This window comes from Pinus tabuliformis, chromosome 8, assembly GCF_031772625.1.
Source record: "Pinus tabuliformis cultivar Carrire ecotype Pingquan chromosome 8, CPIR1, whole genome shotgun sequence".
In the NCBI taxonomy this organism is placed as follows: Eukaryota; Viridiplantae; Streptophyta; class Pinopsida; order Pinales; family Pinaceae; genus Pinus; species Pinus tabuliformis.
Genome location: NC_142294.1, coordinates 1,549,336,246 through 1,549,348,410, shown reverse-complemented (window position 1 = coordinate 1,549,348,410; position 12,165 = coordinate 1,549,336,246).

Genomic DNA, 12,165 nt, shown 5'->3' with positions numbered 1-12,165 from the left:
AAAACAATACAGAAGGGATGAATTTTTGATAGTTTTAACGAGCCGAACAAAACAAGCGCTCGATCTTTTTGTGCAATAATCCCTCAGGTCCAAAAAGATTAAAATCTAGAGGAGGGATAGCACTTCCTGTCGCTTTAACGAGCTGGAAGGCCAAAACTCGGCAATCTTTTCATATTTTACGAGTCAAATGAAAAGAGCTTAAAGAAGACTCATCTTTTGAGGAACGAGTGATAAAATGGGTAGCAGCTGATTCTAAGTAAGGGTTGGAATTTTCCAAGCACGGTAGTGTCACAAGGATGGCTAGTGATATCACTCGTCGCAGTTGTTCCTCAAAATGGGTAAACAATCAAATGGAGGTGAATGATCGGCCAATGGAAAAGTGGAGGTGACGGTGCAAACACGACCAAGGCTTTAATGGCTGAAATGTTACATTCACGGTGGTTATTTACCGGAGGATAGTTCAGTTTTTAACGAGCTTAAACGCGGATTGAAACACTTGCTCGGTCTTATGTTTATTTTTTTTAACGAGCATGAACTATGTGCTAAAACTGCTCGATGATAAGTTTGTATGCCCCCAGCATAATAACGCAAAACGAGGTGCATGCCCCCCAAGCTTCATTGCATTCAACTCGGTGGTTGGAATGAAGGTTTACCTTTGAGATTTGAAAATGGGATTTGTTTCATTTTTTAATGAGGTTGACACAGTAAAAGAACTATCCTCATGACTCCTTGTTTCATTTTTTAACGAGGTTGACACGAGATAAGAACCGTCCTCGGAGTCCAAATCCATCAGATATAGAAGGTTTCATATTCCACTGTGGCCACTTCCGCCAGATTACTCGGAGGCGGTAGGGCAAAAGTACCCATTAAGGCAGGGTCTTTTAGGAGACCTACTCCGATATTTTGGAGCGAATGATTGCTTCCATGGATCATTGGAATGCTTCCAGTAACTTGAGAACCATTGGGGAGGAAGTTTTGCTGATCGACGATTGTAATCCCTCCTTGAGAGGGAAATGCAATCTTTCTGAAATAGGTCGACACAACAGCTGCCATGGCATATATCCATGGTCTTCCTAGTAGGATGTTGTAATCAAGATTCCCATCTATGACTTCAACATCTATTTCTACTGTTTTTCCTCCTAGTTCAACTTTCAAGTTATTTAGGATACCATATGGTGTATATGTCCTTCCGTTAAATGCTTTTAACGTCGTCGCAGACCGCGACAAGGTTGGAGATCCTAAATTTTTCCAGCAACTCATCGACATAATACATGTAGATGCCCCCTCATCAATAATTGTTCGATGAATAGTTTTGTTGAGGGCTTTCACTTGAATAAGGAAAGCTAGTTGAGCTGGTAACTGAGGGTCATATCCTTTATGATTAAAGGCCACAAGATTGGAATCCATTGGGTCAATCCCACCTATTGCTGATAATAAAGCTTGCTCTTGGGAGAGGCAATTTTACGGTACTTCAAGTGTCGACATAGCGGACGGCGATTGGGCCAGGTCCTCTATTATATTATAATTCTGTGCTATTTTTGCACGAGGATTAAATGTCGATTTGTGCACTACTCCCTTTGGCGACTTTATCATTTGTTCAGGAATGATGGGTGGCACAACTTTGGTCAAAGTTGTTGTCGAACTACTAGGTTGTTCATTAGCCTTGTTATTCGACACCTGTGGATTCCCGTAATCTTTATTCCTTGCCAAAGCATCATTTTTCTGCTTTGAGATAGACAACATAAGCACTTGGGATCGGGAAGCATTTTGATTAGCAACCAGTTTGGTTCCCGGCTTGGAAACGGATCAGTCAATACTGCTGAGGTTTTTGAACTCTTAAAGAGTTTCTTAACTTCAGCTTTATGTGGACAATCTCTCGTCCGATGATCCTCATCGCATATGTAGCATGGATTTTTTGGTTTCCTATTTCAAGGAGGGTTTGAAGAAGATTTTTCAGGAGATGACTCATCCTGTTTCTTCTTCTTCCCTTTGCCTTGTTTCTTCTTGCTTCCTGGTTGTTTGGTTTCTTTGCCCTTATCTGTCGATATGGCATTTACTTCCGAAGCAAGAATTTCGTCTTTTGCATTTTGATCTGAAATCTTACGGGCTTTCTTGGACGTAGCCTTTGTCGATTTCACGTTTGTCGTGCCAGTCACGCCATCTCTAGTGTGAGAGTCATTGTTTGATTTAGGAGGAGGAGGAATTGAGAATTCTGGTCTAGGGGCGTCAGGTATTTTGTTGTAGAGCGTGCCAGACTGAGTATAGACCAAGTCTAGATATTACGCACGAGCGATAACTTGCTCTTCCGTTACGACTCCCCCCTTTGCCACATCTTCCGTGATGGCAAGAAGTAATGACTTGATAAACCATTCAGCTAATAGCTGATCGGGAACGTACGTTTTTACCATCCTACGACGACGTCGCCACTCATGTATATGATCAGATATGTGAGTGGTCGTTGTCTGTTTGAAGTTGGTTAGGATTTCCATTCCCATTTCATACCTTATCGGTAATTGAAAATGGGTTAAAAAAGTCGTGGCTAAGGTACTGAAATTGTCGAACGAAGCTCTAGGCAATTCAATATACCATTTTGCCGCTGGACCCGTTAACGTCCTCTAAAAAAGGCGAAGCCTTATCGAATCATCATTTAGGGTGTTTGATGAACACCATAGATGAAATGTCATCACGTGATTCGATGGATCTTCACCTGGATTTCCATTAAATTTAGGAATATCTGATGGAAGTTTATGAGGGATCGCTGGCCACCAAGGGGCGTAAGCAATTGGATCATTTGTTAACCGGTGTAAATCAGGTAACTCTAAAGTTGCCACGAATGGTAACTATTGATATAGGTTAGGTGAAGCATACCCAGGATATGATGGAATTGCCTGAGCAGTTGGCCTTTGCATACCAGCATAATGTAGTTGATGCTGGTATGACTAATACGGTTGGTGGACATGACCATTGTAAAGTGGTTGATTTTGACCGTTTTGAATGTACGGCTGTCCACTATTCGCAAAGATCTGCTGCTCAAAACCTTGGTATACTTGTTGGAATTGTGGTTGTTGGTATTGCACCAGCCACGGTTGTGAAGCCATGTTCTGTTGCGCTATACTAACCGTTGGACCAAGGTGTGGGGTAATTGTACCCGTTTGGACCTGTGTCGTCCCACCAGTTGGCGATTGTGGTTGAGTCACAGGGTCGAGGGGCTGTTGCATTACAACCTGAGAAATCTAAGGTTGACATACAACAGGCAGCGTTTGAACTTGCGACACTGTCACAATAGCCGGTGTAGTAGGTATATTCGACACAGGTACGCATTGTTGGATTGAATATACAACCCTTGGTTGTTGGGGTAGTATAGGTACCCAACCACTTGATGTAACTCTAGTATAACCTGAATACTATTGTGAACTCCCGTATGGATATCCTCTCGGAGGGGATAATGAAAGGGCATACTGCCCCCCATACGGTGGTAACCCGGAACTCAAGGGGATTGTCTGCCCTTGGGGACTGGATTGCCCAAATTGACCTCCAAATGAATCAATTTGGTGAGTCTCAACATAAGAGTTGCCGGATATTATTCCGGAGGAACAAACAGGAACGGACCATACTGTCGAAATAGCCCCTGGATGGACTCCTTCTAGCGGTTGTGAGCTAGTCGGGACAAATGGTACACCGGCAAACATTGTCGGAGTGACGGCAGGGAGTTCTGCTGTCGTTGTGTCAGTCGACACAGTCCTAGATGTTGACGGTTGTTCAGACATTTTGAGTCTATCCAAAAGATTACCTAGCGATTCTACAGGAACTTCCACTGGTGGTAGACTAACTTCTGATGTCGAAGGAAATAGAGTGACCCCGACTCCAAAATGTTTGGAGTACTTGCTTGCGGATCTTCTACAATTTCTTCTATCGCAATCAAACCAGGTGGAAGGGGAAGACCGTCAGGTCCGTAAAATATTTCTGGTGCCGAAGAAGGGGTTGAATCGACAGCGATAGATGTTTTAGGAGCAAGACTATCCGAACCGGTTGCAGATGGAACTAGTTCAGTAACACAAGTGTTTGCTCTCAAACTAGGATCAGTAACACTGTCCCTCTGTGGCTGTTGAACTTCTTCTGTAGAGGCAGGGTTTCCAGAAATGTTTGGAGTAACCGGAATCTCGGATGTTGTTGGAACACTTGTTCTAACTTTAATAGGAGATTTCGAACCGGTTAAACGAGTTCGCTTTGTCCGTACTGTTTTCGATTCCGGAGACAAAGACGGTTGACTCGTAAGCCTCCACGAATGATGGGGTTTCAATTAACTTTCTTCCGCGATCTCGGATTACTCGATCAACTAAAATACAAAAGGGGAAATGTGTTTCTGAATTAAATGAATTTTAGATGCTTTAGACACAACTTGCTTTTTCAATTTTAAAGAGTCGAGAAAAAGCAAAAGATGACTCTAGTCTCCTTCGATTTTTAATGAGCCTGAAGTGACAAGTGCTCAGATGGACCTTTTCTGTTAAGCAGTCTGAAAAGGAACGAAAGGGACTGCTCTGGAGTTCTAGGTAGAGGGTGTGCCAAACCAATCGCAAAACCGCAGAATACTTTTTAAGGTACGGGTGGTTAATCTTCCCGAATGCTGTGTTCAGTGCATTGCGATCAGTAGGGTGGCCGACACGGCTTCCTATGGATGAAGGTTTTATGCCTATAGGGGTCTCCCAATATATACTCGACGATACGTGGGAGCACAATCCGTACTGGCACTTATCGTCTCTCAGGAGGAATCACCCAACCATCAGTGAGGCCGACAGTCACCAGGTTTTACGACGCCGGAACACGTCTCTAGCCTAGACCTCTATGTTGTGCGTTAAGTTACAAAGCGTTGTTAAGTTCATTCAATTTATTTTAGGTTGATCTTTCTTAGAAGTTTGCCTTTTTGGATCACCACGAGATGTAGATACAATTCCTAAATGCAGTCTAAAGATGATAAGCAAGCTTTTATCTCTTTTCAACAATGAAAATCCTAGCTACAAGGGGAAAAGAAAGACACAATCTTTTCTCAAAGAGCATAGAGCACACTGTAAATGCACTTTTCCTAAATCAAACCATACAAACTATCAATATGCAAATGCACAAATGCATGTATTTGTTTTCACTTTCTTAATATTGATGCCTAAAAAGAAAGTTGTTGTACAAATTTGAATTCGATTTCAAGTGAAAACACAAACAAGTTTCTTTTTGAAATCAAAAAGACGATTACGACACTTTATGATTTTGAAGTAAACACCTGTTTCGACACTAGAAATTCATAAATTCAAACCAAAAGACAAAAGTAAAAGCATAATCAACTGTCAACAACAAACAAACTTTCTCCTAAGATCAAAACGACACTTACGACAGGTCTAGATCTAAGGGCGACAATATGACTAGTTTACTTTTGTAATGGGAAACTGCAAATGATGTAACAAATACACAAAAACAAATACAGTTTCTTTTATACAACTGAGGCGGAATTAAGGAAAAGAAAAGGGGTTTTCAGATAGGTACACACACTGATAACAGGCTACAAAAATCAGAGATAAAACTGAACAAAATGAAGCAAAGAACCACAGCTGCACAGGGCAAAGGCTGATCAGCGCACCTGTTGCACAGAGAAACTGAATTGCAGCGCAGGTAGCCCTCTCGGGACCTGTGTTGAAATGTAGAACCTCTTCACAGAGCCTGCGCTGAAGCAGAAACGAGAATTTTCTCTGGGTTCTGGGTCACGGTTTGCAGTTTAATCTATGGTTTTTGGCCGGATAAAAGCTATCAATAAGGTACAATTAGAAGGATGATTTAAAGGAGGACTAAGAGCTATCACAAAGGGCAGTTAGAGCATTTGTGGATCAGCTTGTTCAGATCATAAATAGGCCTAGTGAGTGGACTAGAGTGGCAGATCTCTACTTTGCATTTGTAAATGGCAAATGCAGTTCGATTCGCTACTCCTAAGTTTATGAGAAGAACAACAATAGAAACACAAATAAACTAACTAGATACGTTCCCCAGCGGAGTCACCAATTTTTTGTTGGGAAAAGTATCTATTCAGAATGCCCCTATCCAACTCTAAGGTGTGATAGTGCCTTAGCAACAAACAAGGAAAACTACTTGAGTATTCTTCTTTATGAAATGCAAATGAAGAGGAAGGATGTAACTAACCTGTGTCTTTCGCTAGTTTGTTGATCCAATCGCTCCTCTCTTCAATAGCTCCCAGCTCCCTGCTCCCTTACCAGCCCAGCTTCACTGAATTCCTACAAGATCACAGAAGAGAGAAACTACACGAAGATATAGATATACATTCATAAAAAGCTCAGGATCAGATTAAGCTAAACATGAAAATATAACAAAGCATCATTGATACACAGCATGTAGGAGAAACTCAAATAATTTTATTGATATGATAAGAAAGTCCAAGAGGAGATACAACCAAGTGAGTCCCGATCCAGCATCTACCTCCCAGCAAAGGAATCCCTTCCTCTCCTCCAACAAAGCATAAATCACCCAATGTACTAATCTCAATCTCAAACCAACAACAATTCTCTGCAAAGTACAAAATTCCCGCCTCTGGATCTCTGGGATGAGGGATCCATATATAGATGTAAGCAGAGAGGATGAGTCAGCTTATGTTTTGACTTGTGGCTTCTCTCTGTCAGTTCTTGCTTCCACTTGGAGGCTGAGAGCCTCTTACTCATCACTGGTCGAATTCAGTGAGGCAAGTGTCATTGGAGAAGATTCTGGAAGCTTCCATTGTCTCTCCACCTCGTTGAATGACTCTGCCACTTGTCATTTCCCGCTCAACGCACCTAGGTAGTGCATTCAAGTGCGTTGCAACGCAAGCAGTTAGTGGAGCTTCTGAATTGATCCTGATTTGACTAGTTTTGAGCAGTTTCTGGTGGAGAACCTCTGGGAGAAGCTGTCATTGGTTGACCTTGTTCCTTTAGGGGTAGGAAAAACACTTTTAGGGACTTTGGATCCCTTGGATTATGGACATTTCATGTTTAGAGCTGTAAGGCACAAAAATGTCTATAACACTACAGAAGGCTACAACCTTCTCTCATTCTCCAGCTTCTATTGGAAGGGAGCTACAACCCCCTAGCTCTTGTACTAGCTGATATGTTTACTAGTACGTAGGCGCCGACCTACAGAAGGCTACAACCTTCTCTTTCTTCTAGGGACCACGTTTCATAAATTTTCAGACTGGATCCATCAACAACATCATTCAATCATCAAATATATTTGCATCAACCAATGTCCTTTTGAACCAACCACAACTAAATCAATCAATCATTCCATCAATCTTGATCATTCAGAATGTTGTCACTAGAATATAGTAACCAGAACCCAAGCAATAACGCAGAACACTGCAATAGCAAACATAAGCAACTAAAACATAATTTATAAGGTATACGCTACTTCCATGTGTCTAACCTGCGTGCATACACACTTTCATCAAAGTGAACCAGCATATAGATCCGCAAATAAAATTTATGATGCATATGTTGTTTCGATATGCAGAACCAACGTGTATGCACTTCTTTTCTAAAGTAAACCTGCGTACAGATCTGTAAAATATGATTTAAACATACCAACTATTCTAGACTTCAGTCATACCCAAATCATCATATTTACAGACTACAACATGCGCCAGTTATTCAGATACATGATCAAACCACATAAAGATAATTCACTTCAAGCCTTAAGATTCTGATACATCATTGGATCATATCCTTCATCAAACGCTAAGGTTCTTCCTCAGTTTAGATCAAGCACGACACCATAAGCCAGTAACCTGCATATTAGATCTCACACTATATCAGATATTCGATACTTGCACACTTGGCCTAATGATCTTCTCCTCCTTTTATAGTTTTAGGCCTTTCTCAATACCATGGACCAGAACCACTTAGGACCAACACCTTGGACCAAATACCAAGGGTCAATACCTCGAACTCGATACCTTGGACCAATACCATGGATCAAAATACTTCGGACCAAACACTTAGTTTTCCAAGATATATGCGCTTTTCCTTTTGTGAAAGTGTGTGTGTATGTATATGCGACTTGTATATAGTGAACCTGCATGTATACATGGCTTGGTCAATGGTGAACCTGCGTATACCTTTCTTTCTTCATTCTGTGTAGTCTGATCTATAACTTTGTGATGTTAACCTGCAATACTATGATCTGTCATTTGAGTGAGTTGCTTTCTGAACTGATTCCTTGAAGCTGCCCTACATTTCATCACATTTGTAAACAATCATGTCATGCATTCTATCACATCTGATATCTCTTTTGTAGATTCATCTAGTTACCATATACAAGAGATTTGTTCAGCTACAAGTGGGTTGCCATCAAGTACAACACATACATCATAAAGCCAACACCTTTAATATTCTGGTAAACAATTTAAGAAGGAAAACATTCATGTGAAACTTGAAAGGAAACAAATTTACAAAGAGGGAAACATCACCATTTGTTTGACACAAGAATCCTGAAATCAAACTGCCTCTGTATTACTAAATTGATTACTTCAAAAATATATTTCACTCCTTAGAATCACAGAAAAATATTTTCTTCTTGCATAATCCAACCCTTACTAAGTCTTTTATAAAATATTTATAGATTTTGTCTCAAATAAATCTAGACTTAGAATAAAATTTATTACAAAATAATATCTACTTAAAACATGTAGATATTTGAAAAATAGGACTAAGTAATAGGAAATCTAGACTATTTTTGATTTTATGTTCAGACTTTGAGGTGAACTGTTGTTGACTGTAGATACTTTTTGCTTCTTCTATTTGTATTTTTCCAAAACTGTAGGATTTGTATTTATATTTATTCAACCAACTATAGTAACTTAACCCATCATTCTTCACTTGGAATTGAAAAATTTACCATGTTCCTGAATCTCTCATCTACTTCTGTGTATGTCTCAAAAGTTGGCTTGTTCAAAAATAGATTATGGATTTCGTGTTGAATAAAGAGATCATGTTGTAGGCCTTCCATGAAAGCTTCTCCACATATAGTTCCTCCGACTTTAGCCAATTTAGATGCATCTGAAACAATATTACATAATTGATCTTGATATTTCTCTAATCGAATCAATTTTCCATTAGAATATCTTAAGGTTGGTAGCTCTTTCTCGTGCAATACATTAAATGTTTTGTTGAATATTTTTACCTATAATTTCAATTCTTTGCACTTATTTTCTAATTGTACCATAAGATTTTCTTTGTCAACACTCTTTTGAATTCCATCATTGCATATGTTCTATCTTGAATGTTGATCTCTTCAAGCTCATCTTTAGTTTTAGAAATCAACATTTTTATAATCCTCCGTGCTTCTGCTGGTTTGTGCTCAATTTCAACTTTTGTTTGCTCAATTATTTCCTTAACATTCTACACCATCTCTTCTTGTTAAACAATGATCAGAATAGATGGACATAATGATGTAATATGTGAATTAATATTGTGCCAAATTCTACGCTTGGCTTCTCCTAACATTTGAGTTGTAAGGAACTGATCTTCATATTTTCGAATTTGCTGAATTAATTTAAAATTCTTTTGTACCTCTCCTAGGTATGCATTGTCTTCTTTGATCTTGATTTCCTCCATCTTTGTGAGTGCTGTGGTTAATTTTTCCTTTTCCTTATTTGTTAATGATAATTCTCCTAGGCTTGGGCTAGCTTCTCAGAAGAATATGAAGTTGATGCTTTTGATGTTTGCTGTGATTCTTGTTGTGTTGATGTACTTGCTGCTTCCAATTGTTCCTTTTCCTTCAATAGTGCTTCCATGTCCTGTTCCATATTCTAGATTTGAACATTCTATTCAACTACTGTTTTGAACAAATTTTCTTTTTCCATTTCTAGATTGGTTACTTCTATGGCATGAGGGTGCTTTGTTGTTGGAAGCTTAAGCTACTCCTGATGGCTTGAATATCTACATTTTGGTTTTCAATAATCTCCTCGGCTGCCTTGACATCACTAGGATCATATCCTAGTTTGATAATTAAATCTTCTAAAGTTTTAATTATGGTGTCTTTGGTGAGAGAGACATTGTTTCAATCTTCAACTGTGAGTCCATATTATTTAGAGATGTTTGTAACTTGGCGGAAGCCATGGATGAATTGTTTAGTGTTGAGTAGATAATTTCACCTTCTTGCTTATGCAAATTTATTTGATCGATTACATGAACCTTTTTGGTATCAACGGAAAATATTATAGCCTTGTAATCTTCTGCACTTCTAGGGGCTGACATTGTAGGTTCCAAAAAGGTCGTTTGGAACTACCCCTTTTCAGTGTCAAATGCAGATAGAAACCTATGTTGGGTGGTGGAAGTTTTCTTCCAAAACTCTGAATATGTTGAAGCCTTTAAAGCTTCATTCTTCAATTTGATCTCCTTATACCTTGCAAAAATACTCTGTTGTGCTAGAATCTGAGATGTAGAAGAGATATGAGACTCATTTGTATCCTCTACTATGGGAAAGAAGTGGTAGGATTACAGGTCAAAACCATTGTACGTTTCTCTTGTGAATCCTTTTCTTCTGAGGGTTCTTTTTGAATATTTATTACCTGACAATCAACCTTAGTATTAGTCTTTTGATCTTTTTTTTTCCTTTGAAGACACAACATGTTAGGATATTCTGACACATAGGAAATAGTTAAGTATAACTTGGTCTAGTGTAGAGTTAGGTAAAGTGTGTTTCTTTACTATGTACTTTTGTAACTTACAATCTGATGGTCACGATATGTAGTGATCCGACAGTTCATTCTCTCCTCAGTATTATCGACACTTGATCCATGGCTTAACACTTGATTGGCCCATGATCTCTATTTAAAGAGCATGGAGGGTCATTTGTAGGGTAACCATTCATGAGAGAAGCTTATGTAAATTTTCATTCTTTCATTAATAAATTGCCTGAAGTGGCCGCGTTGACTCAGGCCGTGGACTATTTCCCTCTTTGAGGGTTTTAACCACGTCAACAATATTCGTGTACTAATATATGATTTGTTTGCGAGTAGTGCCCTTTGGTGTTCTGTCTAAGGAACTTACCCTATAAATTCCTACATGGTATCAGAGCTATTTGAGGGCCGCATCCGTTGGTGATCCAAATTTGGAGCCGATAGAACTGCATCCAACTGCCATTTCCTAGATCTACTATTTCTGATTGCTTTCAGGCCGAGAGGACTGCTCTATTGTGTTAGGAGCATCTGTTCCAGTAAGAAACCCCTTTCGTTTCACGTGAAAAGGTTTGCAGTAGCCCTAGCTACGTCATTTTTAAGATCTTGAGGTATACAGTGTTTATTTGTAGTTTCTAGTTATTTTATGTTTGTTTATTTTGGTTTATTTATCTCTTTGTTTTTTTATTACCAGATCTACACCTTTCATTTCTGCGTATGCTCTTTTCCACGCAGCTTTGTGCGATCTGGGCAAATCAGAAATAGAAACGAAGTTTTTTTTCTCATGCGTATGCTCATTTCCGCCGCGCATTAGTGTGATCTTGGAAAATCAAAAACATCGAGGAAAATTGTTAGTTTCTGGGTAAAGCTAACTCCAAACCATAAGGTTTGTTTTTTTTTGTATGTTCATTTTGGGTTTTGTGGTTTTTGTTTCGCAGGCAAAAAGGAGATTTCTCAAGTAAGCACACACCCTAAAGCTTCGGTGACTAAAAAAAAAAAAACCCTTCCTCTTTTCCAAAAATTACTAACCTTTTAAACTAGCTCACTTGGTCCAAAGTTACTTTATGAGAATAGAGGTCTTGAGTTCAAGTCCTTCTCTTTGTTGGGCTAATTAGATTAAGTTTGGAAAGGGGGGCGGATTTTTTTTAAAATATAACATTATCATTCATTTCCGCACATTCCTGCACTTTGTTGGCATCTTCAACAACTTTTCTTCAAAAAACCATAACTTCATCGAGAAGCCGTTTTCAGAGCCGTTTTTTTGAAATAGCCTAATTTTTCGAGATCTTTCTATTGGAACACTTAGTTTCAACATCTATAGCTTTAGTTTCTATTAAAATGGAAAGTCCATGCCAAGTTATTCTTGACAACACCAACTACTTCCAATGGTGGTCCTACATTGTGGATTTACTTAGAAGTAAAGGTCTTTACAGAATAGCCTTAGGCCAAGAAACCAAATCAAA